Source organism: Neophocaena asiaeorientalis, unplaced genomic scaffold, assembly GCF_003031525.2.
Source record: "Neophocaena asiaeorientalis asiaeorientalis breed wild unplaced genomic scaffold, Neophocaena_asiaeorientalis_V1.1 scaffold86, whole genome shotgun sequence".
Taxonomy (NCBI): domain Eukaryota; kingdom Metazoa; phylum Chordata; class Mammalia; order Artiodactyla; family Phocoenidae; genus Neophocaena; species Neophocaena asiaeorientalis.
Window position 1 is genome coordinate 2,214,509 of NW_020175039.1, and position 22,094 is coordinate 2,236,602.

The window sequence follows — 22,094 nt, forward strand, 5'->3', positions numbered from 1 at the left end:
CTACAAAGTTACAGTAATCAAGACAGTATGGTACTGTCACTGTTTGCTATTTATTAAAGGTCTGAGACCTTGTGAAGTGACAAGTCAGCTGACAGATTTTTTTCTTTTTGGTAGAAATGCAAATAATTCCCGTTCAGTGGAAATGATGACCCCCAAAGGTAACAGCTTGCTGCCCTGTAGGTCAGTAACTAGTTTTGTATAACCTAGCAATCTAAGTAATATTTCTTTATTAAGTTGTCTGTAAATATTAAGTTCTTTATATCTGACTAGTTCCTTCATGAATAAATCAGTTGAATAAAATCTTCGACATTTATGTTTCAACAAGAGTTATGATTTTACCATTTAAAAATCATACTCTAGGGACTTCCCTGGTGGTGCAGTGGTTAAGAATCTGCCTGCCAATGCAGGGGACATGGGTTCGAGCCCTGGTCAGGGAAGATCATTATTTTGAATGATTGAATATGCATATCCCATGTAACAGCTGCATTTTTTATGTTGCTTTCCTTTGTATACTCTCTTTTATTATTATTATTTTAAATTTTTATTTACTTATTTTTGGCTGTGTTGGGTCTTTGTTGCTGCATGTGGGCTTTCTCTAGTTGCGGCGAGCAAGGGCTACTCTCCGTTGCGGCGCGCGGGCCTCTCACTTTGTTGGCTTCTCTTGTTGCGGAGCACGGGCTCTAGGTGCTCGGGCTTCAGTAGTTGTGGCGCACAGGCTTAGCTGGTCTGCAGCATGTGAGATCTTCCCAGGCCAGGGCTCAAACCGGTGTCCCCTGCATTGGCAGGTGGATTCTTAACCACTGCGCCACCAGGGAAGTCCCTGTATAGTCTCTTTAAATGGCACTGGTTTGCTCAAAAAGTAAATAAGGCAGGTGTTAGGTTTCTTAATGTGGTGATACAATAAGATATTATTGCATGCTTTTTTTTTTACTGCATGCTTTTTACAATATTAACTAGAAAGCATTTAGGTATACTATATATTTCTAAACTCTAGTCCATATACAGTATGATTTGGGAAATAATCACTTGCTTGTCTTGGTTTCACAAAATCTAACAAGTCCAAACAGGAGATCTTCATGAAACAAAGTTTCCCTACCCATAATTCACATTAATATGAGCAGCTCTAACTATAATGAATCACAGGGCCTGGCAGGTCAACAGGATTATGACATTAGATCAAACAAGCTTCACAGGCAGGTTATAACATTGTCTTTGACAACTGTTAAGCAGCCTGCAAGAATGACAAGTATAGGGAAGGGCAACCTGCTAGAAGACACAAAAGACACTGTCAAACATTTAAGTGATTTTTCTCAAATCTGGGTGGGCAGAGGGGCCTCTGAGCAACAAGAGAACAGAAGAAAGTCATATTCAAATGTAATATAATTGTTGAACAGGCCCATGCAGGTTGAAATTTAATTGGCATTGTCCCCATATTGGCTGGGACGTTGTGTATAGACTGTTTCAGTGCTTTTCAAACTGCGTCTTGCGTTAGAGCCCACTGGGAACTTGTTAAAATGCAGAATCTAATTCAGTAGGTCCAAGTGGGGCCTGAGAGTCTGCAGTTTTTTTTTTTTTTTTCTTTTTGCGGTACGCGGGCTCTCACTGCTGTGGCCTCTCCCATTGTGGAGCACAGGCTCCAGACGCGCAGGCTCAGTGGCTATGGCTCACGGGCCCAGCCGCTCCGCGGCATGCGGGATCCACCTGGACCGGGGCACGAACCTGCATTCCCCGCATCAGTAGGTGGACCCTCAACCACTGCGCCACCAAGGGAGCCCCCTCTTTTTTTAAAAATTTATTTATTCTGGCTGAGCCAGGTCTTAGCTGCAGCATTGCTGTATACACTCTTAGTTGCGGCATGCGGACTTCTTAGTTGCAGCATGTGGACTCTTGGTTGTGGCATGCTTCTGGGATCTAGTTCCCCGGCCAGGGATCAAACCCTGGCCCCCTGCATTGGGAGCTCGGAGTCTTCCCCGATGGACCACCACGGAAGTTCTGAGTCTGCATTTCTAACAAGCTCCCAGGTGATTCTGCGGCTGCTGGTCAGGGGACAACACTGTGAATGGCAAAGACTATCTCACCTCGCTGAACTGCAGAGGTCGACACAGCCTCCTCAAGCTGAATATGACAGGTCAGAGCTTCCTGAGTGCTTTTTTGAAATACACATTGAAAAAATAAAACCACCTGAGGGAGATGGGGGGTAAGGGAGGGAAGGAAGGGGAGTTTGGTATTAGCGGAGGCAAACTATTATATACAGGATAGATAAACAACAAGGTGCTACTGTAGAGCACAGAGAACTATATTCAATATCCTGTGAGAAACCATAATGGAAAAGAATGGAAAAAAGAATATATATATGTATAACTGAGTCACTTTGCTGTACAGAGGAAATTAATACAACATTGTAAATCAACTACACTTAAATAAAATTAAAAAAAAATAATAAAGACGGGCCAAAAAATAAAAAAAGATTAAAAAAATAAAACCTTCTGAATTATATGAGCAGTGTCACATACTCATATAATACTTGGGTCAGTACTGTAAAAAAGTGATGGTGTAGTTATTGAAAATCTTAGAATGATATTCCAGTGAAGAAACATTTGAGTGTAAAGAGGTCCTAGAGAAAGATCTGAAAATTCTTTGTAGACGTGGTGACACGACTGCTCACGTTTAGAGGAAAAATAATTCTGTCCAGTCCTTTGTCACTGACCCCAGGGAATGTTGGCTCCAAAACCTTGAGTCCTGGCTCCCTGTGCAGAAACAAAACTCCCTGAGGGGATCTTTTGCGGCCCTTATATCACATGAGGAACCGGAGATTACTGGAGACCTAAAAAATATCAGTCTTGCTCTGCAGACTGTTCTAGGTGTGTCTGATATGGCCACACAATGTTTATGATGAGGCTGGACCATCTCAATCACAGAGATTGTCACTTCCTTGTTATTGTGTGTCAAGTGAGAAGACAGTAACACCACGTTAACTATTAAAATGGAGAAATGGGATTCAAGATACAGTGAAGCACAAGACTGTGGTCCGTGCATAACCCTTTGTTTTCACACATGTGGTGAGAGCTCAGGCGTGCGGTGTGGAAACCAAACTGTGCCATAACCCTATGCATGTGGAATAATTTTATGGAGGTTTCAGTGTTGGAAAAAAATCAAATAAATTATAGCACTTACAGGAAGCCCTGTGTGCATTTAAAAATATGGTTCATGAAGTGCTTATTTCCTTTCCCCAGTGAGCATGGTTTAAGGAACATTCCCACAGACATACACAAACACAGACCTCAGTCGTATTTTGCGATTAAAATTAAGTTCTAGACTTTTAGCTGATTTTCAGAGCATAAGATGCAAGGCAGCTAATTCACTACTCTACATCTGTCTGCTGTGCCCCAATTAGTGTTCATTTCGATCACCAACAGGGCAGTTTGGTAATGAGACCAATTCTCAGGCAGTTTTATACGGATGGTTTATGTGAGGGATAAACCATCCATTTGCCCTGTATGGCAAGCTAGATACTGCTATTTCTCTCCACAGGCAACTTAGCCCAGCTCAACTCTCTAAACCCTTCAAGATGTATTTCTTATTTTGAAACAGCATCACAGAGAAGATGGATGGATATTAATTCTGTGGACAACTTGGTTCCCTTTCTTAATCAGATTTGGTAGGTAAGGTTACAGCGACTAAAAGGAATTTTGGAAATCAATGGTTTGTGAATTTTTAAATTGATTCCCAAACAATAAAGGGACCAAAGACAAAAGCACTTGGAAATGCAGGTATTTGTTTTATAGCCAAAAACCACATTAAGTGTTGTTCTGTTTAAAAAAAAGAAAAGAAAAAAGAAAAATAGACAGAGTGCAAGGGAAGATATAAGAAATGCAAGTACCCAGTCAATGAATTATCATTCATCACAGCAAAGTCTAGAAACTTCCTTCTCTTCTAGGAAATCCTTATGTAAATAATAATGGAACTCAAATATTTCTTTATTAGTTCACTCAATAGTTATCACGTGCTTTTATTTTTGATTGGTTATAACACATCAAAAAATATACTAGGTAGAAAAATAGAAGAGATTAAAAAAATACTAGGATAGAGGAAGAATAAGATATAGTGTCTGTCCATTAAATAAAAATAACTTCATTGTTTTTGTCAAAAGTAATTCAGGCTCACTATTAAAAATGCACTTCTGAGCCTTCTGTCCATAACCAACTCCTCTTCCCACACATAATTTTACAACTAATGGCACCATACTGTAACCTGTTTTTCATAGACTATATGTCATACACATCTTTTTGTGACTACAGAACTACATTATTTTAATGGCTATATCATTCCACTCTATGGAAATACCATACTTAACTCCATCTGATTGGTGGACGTTTATTCTCATTGTTTGCTGCTAAACGCATTAATGAACACCCTTGGAGGGGCAGTATAGAATGTTACTTAAAAGCATGGATTCTGGGGGAAGGGTAACATGGGACGAAGTGAGAGAGTGGCACGGACATATATATACTACCAAATGTAAAACAGATAGCTAGTGGGAAGCAGACGCATAGCACAGGGAGATCAGATCGGTGCTTTGTAACCACCTAGAGGGGTGGGATAGGGAGGGTGGGAGGGAGACGCAAGAGGGAGGGGATATGGGGATATATGTATATGTATAACTGCTTCACTTTGTCATAAAGCAGAAACTAACACACCATTGTAAAGCGATTATACTTCGATAAAGATGTTAAAAAAAAAAAAAGCATGGATTCTCAAGTCAGACTGCTTAGTTTTAAATCTCAGTTCAGTCTCTTACCAACTGTATAACCTTGGTCAGTTTACTTAACCTCATCTGTAAGACTGGAATAATAGTACCTCCCTCATAGGGTCACTGTTAATTACCCTGATGAGGTAGTTAATACATGTAAAGCACTTGGAATGGTGCATAGCAGATCGTAAGTGCTTTATAAATGTCTGCTATTATTTTTACTTTTATACCTGTGCAATTATATGCATTAGGAAAATGGGCTAAGAGCCTAGAAGGCTCTGAATGTACACTTTAGATCTTAATACAGTCTACAAAGTGCCCTCCAAAAAGCTTATACCAATGGTTTATCCATAACTTTGAAATCAGTCATCCTTGCTTGGCAGGTATGAGATCTGGAAACTCACTGCCAGTGTGACCAAGCTGGCTACAATGATTTAAGTGTATACCATGGGCAAACGGAAATGGTAAGATTCCAGTTCAGGGACATTAGAGGAAACGACATAGAGTTCTAAACCCAGCAAAATGAAAGTGAAATAAAGACATTTCCAGTAAAACGAAAACTGAGAAATTCATTACCAGCAGAACCACGCTAAAAGAAACACTGAATAGAGTAATTTAGGCAGAAGGAATGAGACACCAGATGGAAGAACAAAACTGTAGGAAGGAATGAGGAACAACAGAAAGGATAAATATGTGGATGAACTTAAATATATATTAGGTCTACGACCATAAAAACAACAAGTCCTTGAGGGCTTTAAATATTTGTAGAATTAAATTTTATTTAATAACCCACTCTGGGGGGGGACCTTGAAGATGGCGGAAGAGTAAGACGCGGAGATCGCCTTCCTCCCCACGGATACACCAGAAATACATCCACACGTGGAACAACTCCTACAGAACTCCTACACACTCTTCCCAGGAAGTGATAAAGTTACTAATTTGCATTTGATGCTCGTAAATCAAGGATACATGTTGTAATTCTTGGGGACCACTGAAAGGATTGTAAAGACTTTAGAACAAGTTAATAGAGGAGGGGAAAAGGGAGAGTCAAAATACTTGATTAATACAAAAGAAGGCAAAAAAGAGATAAGAACAGGTGGGGAAAAGTTAACAAAGCAATAGAGCAGATTTAAATCCAAATATATCCGATTATATTAAGTGACAATGGACTATATACACCAAATAAAAAGCAAAGCTGTCACACTAAATTAAAAAACAAAACCCAACTACCTACTGCCCATGAGAATCACAATGCAAATATTAGGATACAGAAAAGGCAAAAAGTAAAAGGATGGAAAATGCTCTGCAAATGCTCACCCAAACAAAGCTGGTGTTGCGATGTTAACATTAGACAAAGTAGGCTTTGAGGCAAGAAACATTGCTAGTGACAAAAAGGACATTCCATACTGGTAAAACGGCTAACCTATCAAAGAGACAACCATTTAAAAATTGCATGTATCAAATAATATAGCTTCAAAATATTTCAAAATATGTGAAGGAAAAATTGACAGACTAAAAGAAGAAATGGACAAATTCACAACCACAGTGAGTGATTTTTACATACCTCTCTCAGCAATGCAAAGAACAAGCGGGAAAAAAAAATCAATGAGGATACAGGACTTCAAAAAGTACAATTTAAAAAATGACCTGTCATATAAAACACCATATGCAGCAATTACACAAAATACAACCATATGTGGGGAAATAAAGTAAATCTCAACAAATTTCAAGAAATGGAAATCATACAGCGTACCGTTTCTGATTAAAGGGAAATTAGGCTAGAAATAAAATTTAAAACAATAATTAGAAAATTCCCAAGTATTTAAAATTTAAGTAATATACTTCTAAGTGACCCTTAGGGGAAATTAGGGAATATTTTCAAATAAATGACAATGAAAAATAATTTGTTAATACTTGTATGATGCAACTAAACATATTTTTAGAGGTAAATGTAGAGCCTTAAATGATATATTGGAAAAGAAGGAGGACTAAAAATCAATGATTAAGAATCTACTTCAAATATACTAGAAAGATAACAGCAAAGTAATGCCGAAAGGATGGAAATAATAAAGAACAAAAATTAATACATGTACAATGGAGAAAATTAACAAAACCAAAAGTTGGTTCTTTAAAAAGACTAAAATTGATAAGCCCCTATAAAATGGATCAACAAAGAATATAGAATCAAGAATGAAAAAACAGAAATTACAGATCCTACAAAGATAATAAAGAGACTTATAAACACCATTATGGCAATTAATTTGACAACTGAGATAAAAGGGACAAATTCCTAGAAAAACATAACATACAGAGAAAACAGAAAATTTGAATAGTTTTATATATATATGAAATATATCAATATAATTTAAAGCCTTTTCTCAAAAATAACTCTTCCAGATCCAATTGGGCTGACGAATTCTTCCAAAGATTAAAAAGAAAAAAAAAAAAAAACTTATACTAATTCTTCTAAAAATAGAAAAAGAGGAAGAGCTCCCAAATCAGTTTATAAGGTCAGCCTAACCGTAATACTAAAACCCACAAGAAAAAAATATCACACACCAATCTCACTCATGAATATAGTTATAGAAGTCCATAAAAAGCACGTTAGGAGAAAGTGAATTCAGTGATATAAAAAAAGGTAATATATAATGACCAAGTTGAGTTTATACCAGAAATGCAAAGTTAGTGTAATAATCAAAAATCAATCAGAAGAAATCATAACATTAATAAAATAAAGAAGAAAAATCATAAGATCATCTCAAGACATGCAAAAAATCATTTAATAAAATTCAGTACCATTTAGGATTAAAAAAAAACCCAAAACTCATAGCAAATCAGGAATAAAAGTAAACTTTCTAATGCTGATAAACGGTGCCAACAAAAAAAATCTACAGTTAACAGCATCCTTAGGATGAAATATAAAACACCTTCTCCCTGAGTCTAGAAACAAGGATGACCACATCATCATTTCTATTCAATATCGTAATGGAGATCAAAGCCCATGGGATACAAGGCAAACTAAAGAAATAAATATTGGGGAAGCAGTAAATTTGGCATTGTTCACCAATTGCATAATTGTGTTAAGTAGAAAATCCAAAAGAATATACAAGCAATTAATGGAATTAATAACTGAATTTACTAAACACACTGGGTATGTCAATGTATAAAAATCAATTGTATTTATATATATGGGCTAATTAGAAATAGAATAATTAGAAAATGAAACAAATGCAACTTTCAGCAACAAGCCTACCAACACCTAGGAATAAATCTAATATATTATACGCAATACCTCTACACAGTAAACTAAAACATTACTGAGATAAACTAAAGATCTAAGTAGAGGAATGTACTATGCCAATGAATTGAAAACTGCAATATTGCAAAAGATGCCAATTCTCCCAAGTTGATCTATAGAGTCAATATAATCCCAATAAAAAGTCTAGCATTGGGGCTTCCCTCGTGGCACAGTGGTTAAGAATCCACCTGCCAATGCAGGGGACACGGGTTCGAGCCCTGGTCTGTGGAGAAGATCTCACATGCCGCGGAGCAACTAAGCCTGTGTGCTACAGCTACTGAGCCTGCGCTCTAGAGCCCTCGAGCCACAACTACTGAAGCCCCCACTCTGCAACAAGAGAAGCCACCGTAATGAGAAACCTGCACACTGCAATGAAGAGTAGCCCCTGCTCGCCTCAACTAGAGAAAACCCGCGCGCAGCAATGAGGACCCAATGCAGCCAAAAATAAAATAAAATAAAATAAATTAATTTTTAAATAGTCTAGCATTGGAGAAAATGACAAGCTGATTCCAAAATTTGTATGGAAATCCAAAGGGCCAAAAATAACAAAAAAAGATTTGAAGAGCAAAGTTGGAGGACTTTTACTAGCTGACATCAAGACTTATTACAAGAGGGAACGTAAATTGATACAGCCACTATGGAGAACAGTATGGAGGTTCCTTAAAAAACTAAAAATAGAACTATCATATGACCCAGCAATCCCACTGCTGGGCATATACCCTGAGAAAACCATAATTCAAAACAAGACATGTACCACAATGTTCATTGCAGCACTATTTACAGTAGTCAGGACATGGAAGCAACCTAAGTGTCCATCGACAGATGAATGGATAAAGAAGATGTGGAGTATCTATAGCTAATTCACTTTGCTATACAGCAGAAATAACAACACTGTAAATCAATTATACTCCAATAAAGATGCTTAAAAAAAAAAGACTTATTACAAACCTACAATAAATAAGAGAGCGGTATTGGCATGAAGATAGACCAGTAAACTAATGGAAAAGAATAGAGAGTGTATGTACATATTAATATATATAAAGAGTGTATAGTCACTTGATTTATGACAAAGTTGACATTTCAGTTGGTGGAAAAAAGACAATCTAAATTTTCAATAAATAATGCTGAGTATATTGGGTATTCCTATAGAATAAAAGTGGATCACAAAATCAATTCCAAGTAGATTGTAGATCTAAATAAGACAAGCAAAATAATAAAACTTTTCAAACTAAGAGAATACCTTCACAACCTTCTGGTAGGCAAAAATACCTTAAACAGGACACAAAAAGTTATAAACACAGGTAAAGATTGATAACTGGAGTATGTTAAAGTTAAGAACTTCTTTTCACTTAAAGATACTACCAATAGAATAAAAAGGCAAGGCAGAAAATGGGGAAGGAAATTCTCAATACATACATCTGACCAGTGACGCAGCAATAAATCCGTAGAGAGAAGACAATCCAATAAAAAATGGTCCAAGATAAACAGGCACCTCACCAAAGAGGTGATCAGTAAACATGAAAAGGGGCTGAATGCCATTATTCATCAGAGAAATCAAAATAAAAGCACACAGAGATACTACTACACACCCACTAGAACGGCTAAAATGAAAATGACTAGCGTTAGCAAGGGCTGGCAAGGATGTGGAGAACTGGAAATCTCATATACTACTGGTGGGAGCATAAACTGGTACAATTCTTCAGAAAACACAACTGGACATCTGAAAACGGAACATACCTTATGATCCAGCAATTTCACTTCTACATTCATATTCAACAGTAAAACATACATATGTGCTGTAAAAGGCACATTAAAGAAAGTTTTGCATTATTCATAATAGCCTCAAACTGGAAACACAAATATCCATCAGTAATAAAAGAGCCAAGTAAAATGTGATATAGTTCTATGATTTAATACTATACAAGAATAAAAATTAATGAACTAAAGCGACATACAGTATGGGTGAATATGACAAATGAAATAGTAAAAGCAGCCCAGGGCTGAAGAAAATATTCGGTGTAATTCCACTTATGCGAAGTTCAACTAAGGTATGGTGTCAGAGACCTGGGGAGCGGGTACTTTGGGGGACATGCAGAGTAAAGGGCACAAGGACTTCAGAGGTACTGGTAATGCTATATTTACAGTAACCTGGGTGGTGATTCCTTGGGCGTGCTTACTGATCTCTCCTTATCTTCTAGGTACGACTTACACACCTATACCCAAGAACTAGGTAGCAGGTTTTCTGTTTATGCAATTCTCAAGTCCATTAGGAACTGAAGAATTTCCTCTCCATCCCTGGCTACATCAGCAACACATTCATAAAATGAAATGTGTGAAGCATTGAAGCAGCATGTCTTCAGATACTCTTCTCCTAAGAACTGGTCCCTCAAAGAGCCTCAAAGCTTCATGCTGCAGACCACTGTTCCAGGGTCCCTTTTTACATGTCAAGACACCTGCCACATTCAACTCTGGGAGTTCTAGAAGCTCCAAAATGGAGCATCCATGCCTGAGCAGTATTTACTTTTGCATGCCCCTATTAAATTTTTCACAAGTTTATTCTTATAGGCAAAACAAAATAATGCTGAAAAAGAATATTAGACATGTGATCTTGCCTGGTCTCCTATAGTGAATGCAATATGCAGACTAATGGCTGAATCTTGTCAAATCTGACTCAGTAAAGTACAAAGAAATAAAAAAGACTGATTTATGAACAGATAACAGATGATATCCATTACAACCCACTCGACATTTACTGTGAACTTACTGTCAGGCACTCTGTTGGGAACTCTGGGGCAAACAAAGGTGAAGAAAATAAGATTCTGAGCCTCAAGGCACTCACAATCTAATGGGAAGACAGACATGAATATAACCAATCATACACTTATTATAGCCTGCTCTTACTGATATGAAAGTGATATTTCTACATTAAAATGTTAGGTGAGCTAAGGGACTTTGAATGAAAATCTCTCAAGTGTCCTTTTATCTACTGGAATAGAAATATTGGTATTTAATGTTAAAAGAAACAAATGTCAGGAAATCCACATTCTTGTTTTTTCTGTTGGTAAAATGTCATAGTTTTCCCTAGGATGCCCACTTCTAGGAAATTATCCTAAGCAGAATTTCCCACAGTATGCTTAGAGGAAACCAGATGACAATGGGAAAAGGGATCCCGAAGCACAATGGAAATTTTCAACTAGCACCCTGTGCCCATTCTTGCCTCCCCTGAACTTGAGATGTGGGAAAGATAAAAAACTACATTCCCTCGGCTCCTTTGGAAATCAGGTTCCACCATTTAGATGCATTCTTGCAGAATTTGGAAAGTGGAAAAGAGGTGGAGGCTACCTTCCTCCTGCTGTTCCTGGGATCCTGCAACATCACAGGAAGCTGAATTGCAGCAGTAGGTTGGGGAATCCAGCTCCTAGTTTTCTAGAGGCAACAAAGTCTGGTCACAGAGGCTCCAGCCTAGCATCTGCTCATCTGGTTGGTGAGTGCCCAGAGGGGAAGATGGTGAGCACGGTGGTGACAAGTCGCCAGCAGCACTTCGACTTCTGGGTGACATTTCCTGTATTAAATTCCACTTTGCTTAACATACCTAGAGTTGATTCTATTTTCTGCTGTAATGTAGAATCTTGGGCTTTTGTTGTTTTTAAATAAAATTCTGTTGTGTAATTAGCATTTATCAAGCATCCATCAATAGTTGCTAGGGAGGAGTCCAGAAACATACAAAGCAGGAAAAAGAAAACAATTTGAAATTCAGAAATCTCCAAGGGAATAATAAAGAGTTGGCCAGAGACCTACAGTGCATTTTAAAGGAAGCACTCAGAATTTCCTTAACTGGATTCAATGGGGTAGAACCTTGGGTGAGCAACATTACACTGGTTTCTTTGATTTCAAATGTTTAAGGACCTTTATATACGACTGTGTATTAGGTTGAGGAGGGGCAGAACACTTGTCACAAACTGCTTAAGGAATCCTCTTATTTTCACCAGGGAATCTCATGGGACAACTGTTTTCAGGAGTGTTGTGCAAAATGCACCAGAGAGAAATACCCTGCTTTCCTCATTCAGTGATATATTGTAGCAGATTTTTGTGTTACAGTTTTTTTTCCCTTAAAATTGGAGTCTTTTTAGCCTTTATTTTTCTACAAGTTCTACTTCTCTCCCTCTCTCCCCAGACCCCTCTGCCTTTTCTTATATTTAAGAGTATAATTTAATTTTTAAATTTACATACACTAAAATTCTTTTTTTTTCATTTACAGTTCTATGAGTTTCGACAAATGTATAGACTTAGGTAACAACCACAGCCATCAGGATATGGAACAATGGTATCATCACCCCCAAAACTCTTTCGCTGGTCCTTTCCAGGCAAGCCCTGCCACCACCGTAACTCCGGGCAACCACTGATATTTTCTCCATCACCATAATTCTGCCTTTTCCTGACATAATATAAATTAATCATATAATATGTAGCCTTTTGATTCTGGCTTCTTTCACTTAGCATAATTCGAAAGAGAACCATCATATATATATGAATATATATAAAAAATATATATAATAAAGAAGGAAAGCCTTCCTTTTCCAACTACACTGATGGACCTTACAGGCATTTATGCTAAGTGAAATAAGTCAGACAGAGAAAGACAAATACTACATGATCTCACTTATAAGTGAAATCTAAAAAAGCCAGACTCATAGAGACAGTAGAATGGTGGTTGCCTGAGGCTGGGAGGTGGGGCAAATGGGGAGATGTTGATCAAAGGGTACAAACTTCTAGCTATAAGATGAATAAGTTCTGGGGAATCTAATGAACAGCATCATGTCTATAATTAACAAACTGTATTATACAATTGAAAGTTGTAAGAGAGTAGATCTTAAATGTTATCACCAGCACACACACAAAAAAGGTAATTATGTGAGGGGCTAGGGGTGTTAATTAACTTTTTTGGTTACCATTCTGCAATATATATGTATACCTAATTATCATATTATACACCTTAAACTTACATATGTTATATATCAATAATATCTCAATAAGCTTATAAGAAAAAACAAGACAGGACCATCCAACATATTACAGGAAACAGTAGTTTGTTCCTCGTTATTGTGGAGTCTAATCCATCGTGTGGATGTACCAAGGTCTGTTGATCAGTTCACCGGTTGAAGGGCATCTGTACTGTTTCCAATTTTTAGAGGTTATAAACAAAACTGCTGTATCGACAAATATTTAATTACATCATGTTCAACAGCTGAATATTGTTCCATATCCTGATATTAAATTAATTTAATCTGGCAGTTCCTTACTGTTGCACGTTTAGTCGTCTTCCATGTTTTACTGTTTTAAATAACACTCTAACCTCATGCAAATGTATGTATTTGTTCAATTGCTCTTCAGGAGAAATTCTCAAGGAATTCCTAGGTCAAACGGTAGGCATCATACATTTTACTGCTTTTGATACATATTACATGAAAAAGTCCCTTATGAGAATATCCCAGCACTCAATCCCTTATCAACATCGATTGCCATCTTTTAATTTTTTACCAATCTCACAGGCAAAAATTTTAAAATGACATCTCATTTTTATTTGTACTTGTTTTATGACTTTTTTTTATATCCCTGCACATACAGGTGGAGTTGGCACCTCATATTTTTTGGACATTTTTATTTTTTCTTTCGGGAACTGCCTGTTCCTGTCTGTTTGTATGCTGGGCTTTTGCTTTATTATATTAATCCTTTGCCTGTTACTTTATATATATATATTTTTTTATATACAGAAGCTTTTTAAAAATGGATGTAATCAGCTCTTCTAATCTTTTCTTTTGTGAATTATCACATTTAATATCATGCCTAGAAAGGTCCTTCTCTATTTTATGTTTACATAAATATTCACTTATATTTTCCCAAATGTTTGTTTGGAAAAACAGCATGAAGAATACAGAAGGCTTCCTGGCTGAGGCAGACAAAACGTCACTTCGCCCCTAGCACGTTGGGTTTGCTTCTGCCTTCATGGCTTTGAACTACTGATATAAAATATGCAGGATTCTTCTTTTCTAAGGGGTTCATCTGCCTTCTGAAGAAGGTGAATAGTTTATGAAACTAGACTGAATTTTCTTCCTATGATTGGATTTGGTTCAGAAATAAAGTTTTATTCTCTGGTTTCAGTGGTTAGTTGAATCACGGCAAAGCATTTCATATCGCTTTCGCTTTGTTCCACTAGTGGGACAAACTAGGAGTAACTCAGAGAGCTGCAATGAAAATAAGGTGCCAGTGAGTGCCAATGTTTTCAGGAATGGCACAGCAACAGTGAGCATTTATGGCAGAAATGCGTGTACATATTTCCCCAAGGGGCCGAAGAATCTTTTTTAAAATAATCATGTAAATAAATGGGAAGGTATGATTCAATTTACAAAAGCTGATTTCACAAATTTTGAAGACAATGCTTTTTCCATTAAGAGAGGCATACAATTACAAGATGGGAAGAAGCCAGATTCCCGGCTGACCCACCAGTCTGGACCACTCTGGTTTCTGGTGTGAGAAATAAATTTAATTTTCTTTAAAAAAAAAAAAAAAAAAAAGAGGCACACGATTATAAGCTTACAGAAAAACTTCACCCTTCAAGACTGTAACACACTATATGATCCAAAAAGCAATAACCTAGGAAAAGAAAGAAAAATGGAGACTGGCTTCTACAGAAGGTTTAATCTGATCCCTTACTCTTATTTTATTAGTAAAGGGGACTCATGTAGAACACAGATACAACCCACGGTAGTGTTGCATCTCAAATCTGTGCTCTGTATTTGAATGTGCTTGTTTTTCATGAGTAGTTGGGAAAAGTGAATGCATTCTCAATACATTCTAGACCTTAACCATTGACCTGGGCTCCCTCTTCAGCAATCTGGGCTATACAGGTACTTTGGTGTCATTCTCACTGAGGTAAACTACCTGCTTCCCCATCACCACCTCACCTGCCCAACTCAGCCTCAAGAGACCATCTCTGTAGCTGCAGACCTAGTCCATTTGGCTTGGCTGCCCAGACACTGGCTCCCCTCCCCTATCAGACTAACTGCTGGTTGTCACACTCTGGCAGGTCTGACAACACATCCTCCTGGAGCAGCTTCTGAGGCTCCAGGCCACAGAATGTTAGAGGCCAACAACTGCAGGAGGAAGGATATAAGTAGCTTCTGGTCTGAGGCAAACTGGCCCAGGACCAGACTGTGCCTGCTTTCAGCCCTTTAGGGCTTGGCCCACTGCCCCTAGGGACCTCCGAATTCTGCGTGATTCTGGTGCTTTGACCAACTTCTGTCTCTGCGTATCTTCTGTGGGCTGCACTCAAGGCTCAGTCCAGCTCCCCCTCCTAGATTGAGGGCGTTTCCAGGAGTCTATGCGCCTCACACTTACAGAATAGGTGGAAAAAGTTACTCCAACTGTGGCTTTTTAGACGGCACTGAGAAAGGAGATACAAAATTAATTTGCCTATGTTTGTTGTTAGGAATACAAACCATGAGCAGTCCTTGCTGGTAATTGTGCAAAGTCCTAATTTTGGTTCAATTAATATAGAAGCCTAAAGTGCCTTCAGTTTCCCTTTGCGTCGTCCTAACAAATGGCTGTCTGGCTGTCTGAACTCCTCGTATGGTGGTTTGACTAATGGCAATTTATTTTGTCTTAAAAACACACACACACACACAACAACAACTTTAAAAACAAGAGGGGATGAGTGTTTTACCATGAGTACTTAGTACTTTTGAAACCAGAAATAATCCTCGATTTTAAAGAAAGGGTAAAAATACTTATCTCCAAGGTAAAGAGAAAAGAACATGCATAATATTGTGGTGACTGATGCCTAGAAACACAACCAAATTCCCTTCTTATCTCAGTAACTAACTCACCCAACAGGGTATAACAAAGTAGAGCTTCGTAGGGTGTAATTTATATTACAATTCGCTTTCTCTCTAAGTAAGGCAGTTTGAAGTAAGTTTTTTTTTTAAAAAAAAAAAGTAGTTTCAAAGAACTTGAAAAAACACACCCAAAATGCTCTAGTCCAAAGCCAGAACATAGTTTTGTATGGTCTGCAGATAATTTAATATTTGAGAAACCTTTTCAACATTCTCCAACTCCAACCAAAACTAAAGCAATACTTAGGGGGAAAAAAAATGAGTAAGCAAATAAAACCTAATATCTATATAATTATTCACAGATCAAGCAATTTAAGGACAATAAAAAAGAACAGAATTTCAGCTAACTCAAGTTTAAAATAATGGAACAACTATTCACTAACCAAACAACAACAACAAAATTCTGGCTAATTTTACCGTTAATATATTAGGGATGATTGCTTTATCAGTTAAAAGACTTAAAATCAATTCTGTATAAGTTGATTTATTTTAGGTTTCACAAACATAGTATGATCAGCCTTCTTGATTTTCTCTAGTCCTCCTTTCCCCACAAACATAACGTCCAGTTTTTGAGTCTTTCAAACAGTAGGAAAATGCAATGATATCAATGTACGAAGTATGTCGCTGGTGCTTTGCCTGCCGTCTTCTGGCAACAGATGCATTTTATTTTGGAGAAGGGGCCCTCTCACACGCCAGTGCTAACCCTAACCGTCACTGCCAATCACAGCCGCTGTTCACATAGGCTGGCTTCTGGCCCAGCTTGTCCAATCACAATCCCCTGATCCCCTTGGACAGTGTCTGGTACAGCAAGAGACTCATAATCCAGGCTAGGCCAATGAAAGTCTCCACTAGAATCTTTTCAGGAGTAACACAGAAAGAATTTAAGCCTTGGGTCTAGCATCAGAGACAGGGCAGCCCAAGAGGATGGATCCACCATGTAGAGAGATACAGAAATGACCTAGTGGGCTTCCCTGGTGGCACAGTGGTTAAGAATCTGCCTGCCAGAGAAAAGAAAAGAACCTAGGGAAAGAGTGGGGGAGACTTGCAATAAAGATCTAGACCCAGAGGCCCACACTCCCAGTGGCCACCTGCACCTCTGCCCTTCCTACAGTGTGGTTATAAAAACCAGTGTGGGGCTTCCCTGGTGGCGCAGTGGTTGAGAGTCCACCTGCCGATGCAGGGGACGCGAGTTCGTGCCCCGGTCCGGGAAGATCCCACGTGCCGCGGAGCGGCTGGGCCCGCGAGCCACGGCCGCTGAGCCTGCGCGTCCGGAGCCTGTGCTCCGCAATGGGAGAGGCCACAGCAGTGAGAGGCCCGTGTACCGCAAAAAAAAAAAAAACAAAAAAAAAACCAGTGTATTTCCTTTCCAGCTTCAACAAGTTTGCGCTGGTTTCTGTTATTTGCATTCAAGGCATCCTGACTCATGCACAAGGTAACCACTTGAGTTTGGGCATTCTCAATCACGGTGAACTTACTTACTGGGTTGTTTTTCCAGTTCCTGTTCTTTGGGCACTGCCTTTGCAGCCCACAGGGGTGGCTTCTGAGGCCCTGTCTCTGCTCTGCAACCCTGCTTCCCTGCCAGGCTCCCATGCCCAAGGGTAACGCCCAGTCCAATCAAAGTTTCATCTCTGAGAGTGAAGGTCTGGATCTGAGAGAGAAGTTGTTAGGATCCGCGTTCTGTGCACCGTGGCACTCTGCAGGGAGAGGAAGACACGTATGAAGCTTAGCTGTTCGGCCCCATCTGTGTTGGATTCCACGGGCTACCCCATCTTTCCAAGACATTCTACCCTCTCCCCTGCCCCTTCAGCTGGCTGTAATTGGTTTACTTTTCAAACCAAAAGAACATGAAATTATACACCAAAATCTATTTCTGTAAATCACTGGTTAGCATGCTTTTTACTATGGGAAATGTACAATTTCAATAAAAATCAGCTTGGGCAATAAGGAACAGCCAGCCTACAGGTAGTGTGGCCCCAGGTACGGTACAAGAATGTCATCAGGGCCCCTGTGTTATGTCCATGTTTTGCCATAAACAGTGCTGACTTCTCTCAAAGGTCGATTCCCCCAAAGGCCCCAGTTGGGGCCACCTGTGTTGTTCCTCACATTCAGCAGGAGATGGAGAAACGTTTCCATGCACGGAAGAGCATCATCAGATTTGGAAATACTATCCTGGCAGTGGTGTCAGAACAGCTTTAAGACATCTTTAAGAGTCAGAACTAATTTGACTTGGTGACTACCTGACTGATGGGTGTGGGAAGAGAAGAGCTAGGACAGCGCCCAAGTTTCTCCCTTGGGCGTCCCGGTAGATAGAAGCAATGCCAGAGCTGGTTTGGCCGGATGGTGACACCACATGCAGGTTCAATGCCTCCCCATGCTTCACTCAGACCTGCCCAGGAGTCAGCCAGAGCCTGTCCAGAAGCCTGATCTCACAGCAAACCACTCACCTTTGACAAGAGAGATTTCTTACCAGGCGAGATAAGCAAATGACTGCTCTCTGTGAACTGTCCTTCCTGTTTACGCACGGAGAACCATTTATATGAAGCTGGTAGCCACCTGAATGACTCGTGTGCTGTGAGCCTCCTAGCTGGGTGCAATTAGAGCCGTTCACGCTGTGGACACAGTGGCTGCCTATACAGCACCTGCCCCGACTTTCCTTCCACCTTCCAAGTCTTCTTTTGTCCAGGCTTGTGTCCTGGCCCAGCTCTAAGGGACAGTCTAATAGATGGCTCTCAACCCTGGCGGCACACTGAAATCAACTGAGGAACTTTGAAAAAACACCAATGCCTAGGACTGTATCTTTTATTGTGGTAAAAACCCCACATAGCATAAATTTTACCATCTTAACCGTTTTAAAGTGTACAGTTCAGTGGTATTAGGTACATTTACATTGTTGGGCAACGTCACCACTGTCTACCTCCAGAACTTTTTCATCTTCCCAAACTGAAACTCTGTACCCGTTAAATGATAACTCCTCATTCCCCCTCCCCTCAGGTTCTGGGAACGACCTTCTATTTTCTGTCTTTATGAACATAAGCAAAATCATAGAGTATTTGTCTTTGGTGATTGGTTTATTTCACTTAGCGTGACGTCTTCAAGTTTCTTCCATGCTGTAGTGTGTGTGAGAATTTCCTTCCTTTTCAAGGTTGAGTAATATTCCGTTGCATGTATCCGTCACGTGTTATTTATCCATTCATCCATCAATGGACACTTGGGTTGCTTCCACATTTTGGCTGCTGTGACTAATGCTGCTGTTATGATCGTAGACGTCCAAACGTGCCCAAATATTTTCTTTAAAGTTTTCCATGGGATTTGAACGTGCAGCCAAGGTTGAGAACCACCAGTGTGTGGCAGTCCCTAGAGAATGTGAAGAGTCCAGGGGAGAGGCACGCCGCCTTAGTTGGCCTGATCCAGCTGTTCCATGCTAATTATAATACTCATCACAGACAGCAATCAGTAGCTCATACATCTGTCTCCATCAATAGATTCGGACACCTGGGAAGGTGAGGTAGGTTTTGTTTACCTCAGTATCTTCTAGATCTAGCTCCAAGCCTGTCACCCTGCGGAAGCTTATTAAGTTGCTGCTAAATAAAGACAACCAGTCCATAATTCAACTCCATCTTTCTATTAAAACTAACCATTCCCCTTTGCTACTAGAAATTATGTACCATTCTACCCTGGGCCATGTCTGTGGCTGTGGAGCCTGACTCAGACCTGGGCCTGAGTCAGGGTGTCAGATCTTTTTTTTTTTTTAATTCGTTTAATTTTTTCGCCATACTGTGCAGCACGTGGGATCTTAGTTCCCCGACCAGGGATCGAACCCACACCCCCGCTTTGGAAGCGTGGAGTCTTAACCACTAGACCATCAGGGAAGTTGAGGGTCTCAGGTCTTTAGGAGACAAAATTATACGTGTGAAGGAGTCCTGCACGGCAATGGTGGAGCAGGATGGGGGTGGGAGGAATAGTTGCTACTGCCCCTTGTTCCAGTTTTTTCTGGAACGGATGCTCCAAAATGAGTGGTGGGACCCATTCCTTAGATCTCAAAGAGAGGTCTAAACGATCTTCCCCACAAATTTGTGCTTCCCTACCCCCTAACCCACTTTTAAAACTAAAGACAGACACGTAGCTGGATTTTTATTGAGGTGGGTTTTCTGTGCCCTCTATTCATGTCTGCAGCTCCACATTCTCATGTTTACTTTGGTTTTAATTTTAACCTGAGTTCCTAAGATCGCTTTTTATTAAAACCAATGGAAATTAAAAAGTAGCCCCAGATAAAAGAAATACTCAAACACCCGAGAGGGTTCTGCTTCATTCCATGTTTAAGTCTGTGGACGTATTTGGAGAGACCCTCTTTATAATGAGGAGCAGCGGTGTAGCAAATTGAGAATGCTCTTCTCCCCTTTCCCCTTAAGTCTTAGAAGCCATGAGACACACTGTGCAATGGGACGGGAACAGCAGGGACGTGTCTTGGTAGGTAGATAATAAGGCTGACCCCTAATTGCTCCCGTCGTATTTTCAAAATCTGGGCCCCCTTGCACCGTGCAGCACTCCAGGATCAGGGTAGGGCAAAACCAGCAAGGTCACACAAATGCAGGACTTTATTTCAGATTGGGATATTTTGCAGAAAGTTTCTGCATTGATTTTGATTTTTTAAGTATCGCATGAAAATCATTTCTTTTGATTCTGGAGTTGTTTGGCACCCCTTCAATTTCCTGCCTGACTTGCCTCACCCTGGGTCCAGCCCTGACTCCACTCAGGTCCCCGCTTTCCTTGGAGTTATCATTTGTTTTTTTCTTAAGAGGAAAGCATTACGTTGCTCTCTGCATCTCATGCAGCCACAAACGTCTTTCTCCGGGTTTACTTCCTCCCTGTTCTCTTCTTCTGCCCATTTTGACAAACTCTCTCCCTAAATCTGTTCACCTCTGCGGCTTCTGCCGTTCCACACCCCCCCCCGCCACCTTTCCCAGGATGACCAACATCAGGTACCAGGAAGAGATACAAGAGGGCCAGTGAAGGCCGGCCTTTCCCTCTGAGGTCTTTTTTTTTTTTTTTGCGGTACGCGGGCCTCTCACTGTTGTGGCCTCTCCTGTTGCGGAACACAGGCTCCGGACGCGCTGGCTCAGCGGCCATGGCTCACGGGCCCAGCTGCTCCGCGGCATGTGGGATGTTCCCAGACCGGGGCACGAACCCGTGTCCCCCGCATCGGCAGGCGGACTCCCAACCACTGCGCCACCAGGGAAGCCCTAGCAGGACCATTTTTGGGGGTGCTGGTGGCACTGCTGCTCATGACTCTGCTTTTGCTGCCTTCTTCTCTTAGGCTCGACCCTGCCCTGATACGCCCTGGGAGAGTAGACATGAAGGAGTACGTGGGCCACTGCTCACGCTGGCAGCTGACCCAGATGTTCCAGAGGTTCTATCCAGGGCAAGCAGCTTCCCTGGCCGAGACCTTTGCAGACCATGTCCTTCAAGCTACAACTCAGATCAGCCCTGCCGAGGTGCAGGGCTACTTCATGCTTTATAAAAGTGACCCTGCAGGGGCAATTCACAATGCGGAGTCTCTGAGGAGGTGACAACTGGGCTGTGCCCAGCCCTCTCCTCCTCTAGGAGATCAATAAACACCTGTCATGCTACTGCGTTCTCTGACCTCCCTCCTACCTTCTGGTGTTGGCACTTGAGGAAAAAGCAGGGGCTATAAACACAGATGCCTTCAGGGGCCATCAGGTGTCCACATATGCAAATGCTGGGGGCACAGCCTGCCTTAGACAAAGGGGGCAGAAGAGAGACTGTAGTAAACAGGAAAGTACCATCCTCCACCTCAAGATATTCAAGTATAGACAGATAGATAGATGTGGGTGTATGCACAGTGGGTTGTGGGTCCTGCATATTCTTTTTTTTTTTTTTTGCGGTACACGGGCCTCTCACTGCTGTGGCCTCTCCCGTTGGGGAGCACAGGCTCCAGACGCACAGGCTCAGTGGCCATGGGTCACGGGCCCAGCCGCTCCGCGGCATGTGGGATGTTCCCAGACCGGGGCACGAACCCGTGTCCCCTGCATCGGCAGGCGGACTCTCAACCACTGCGCCACCAGGGAAGCCCCCTCTGAGGTCTTTTGCTAACATAATTTTTCAGCTTCACATGCAGAGTAACACAATAAGCAAGGGC

General features: G+C 40.5%; 1 protein-coding gene across 1 annotated transcript in view; it reads right to left on the bottom strand.

Moving 5' to 3' along the window:
* SGPP2 (sphingosine-1-phosphate phosphatase 2) overlaps positions 1-22,094 on the bottom strand; it is a 76,722-nt gene that overhangs the window by 15,777 nt on the left and 38,851 nt on the right. The window lies entirely within an intron of this gene.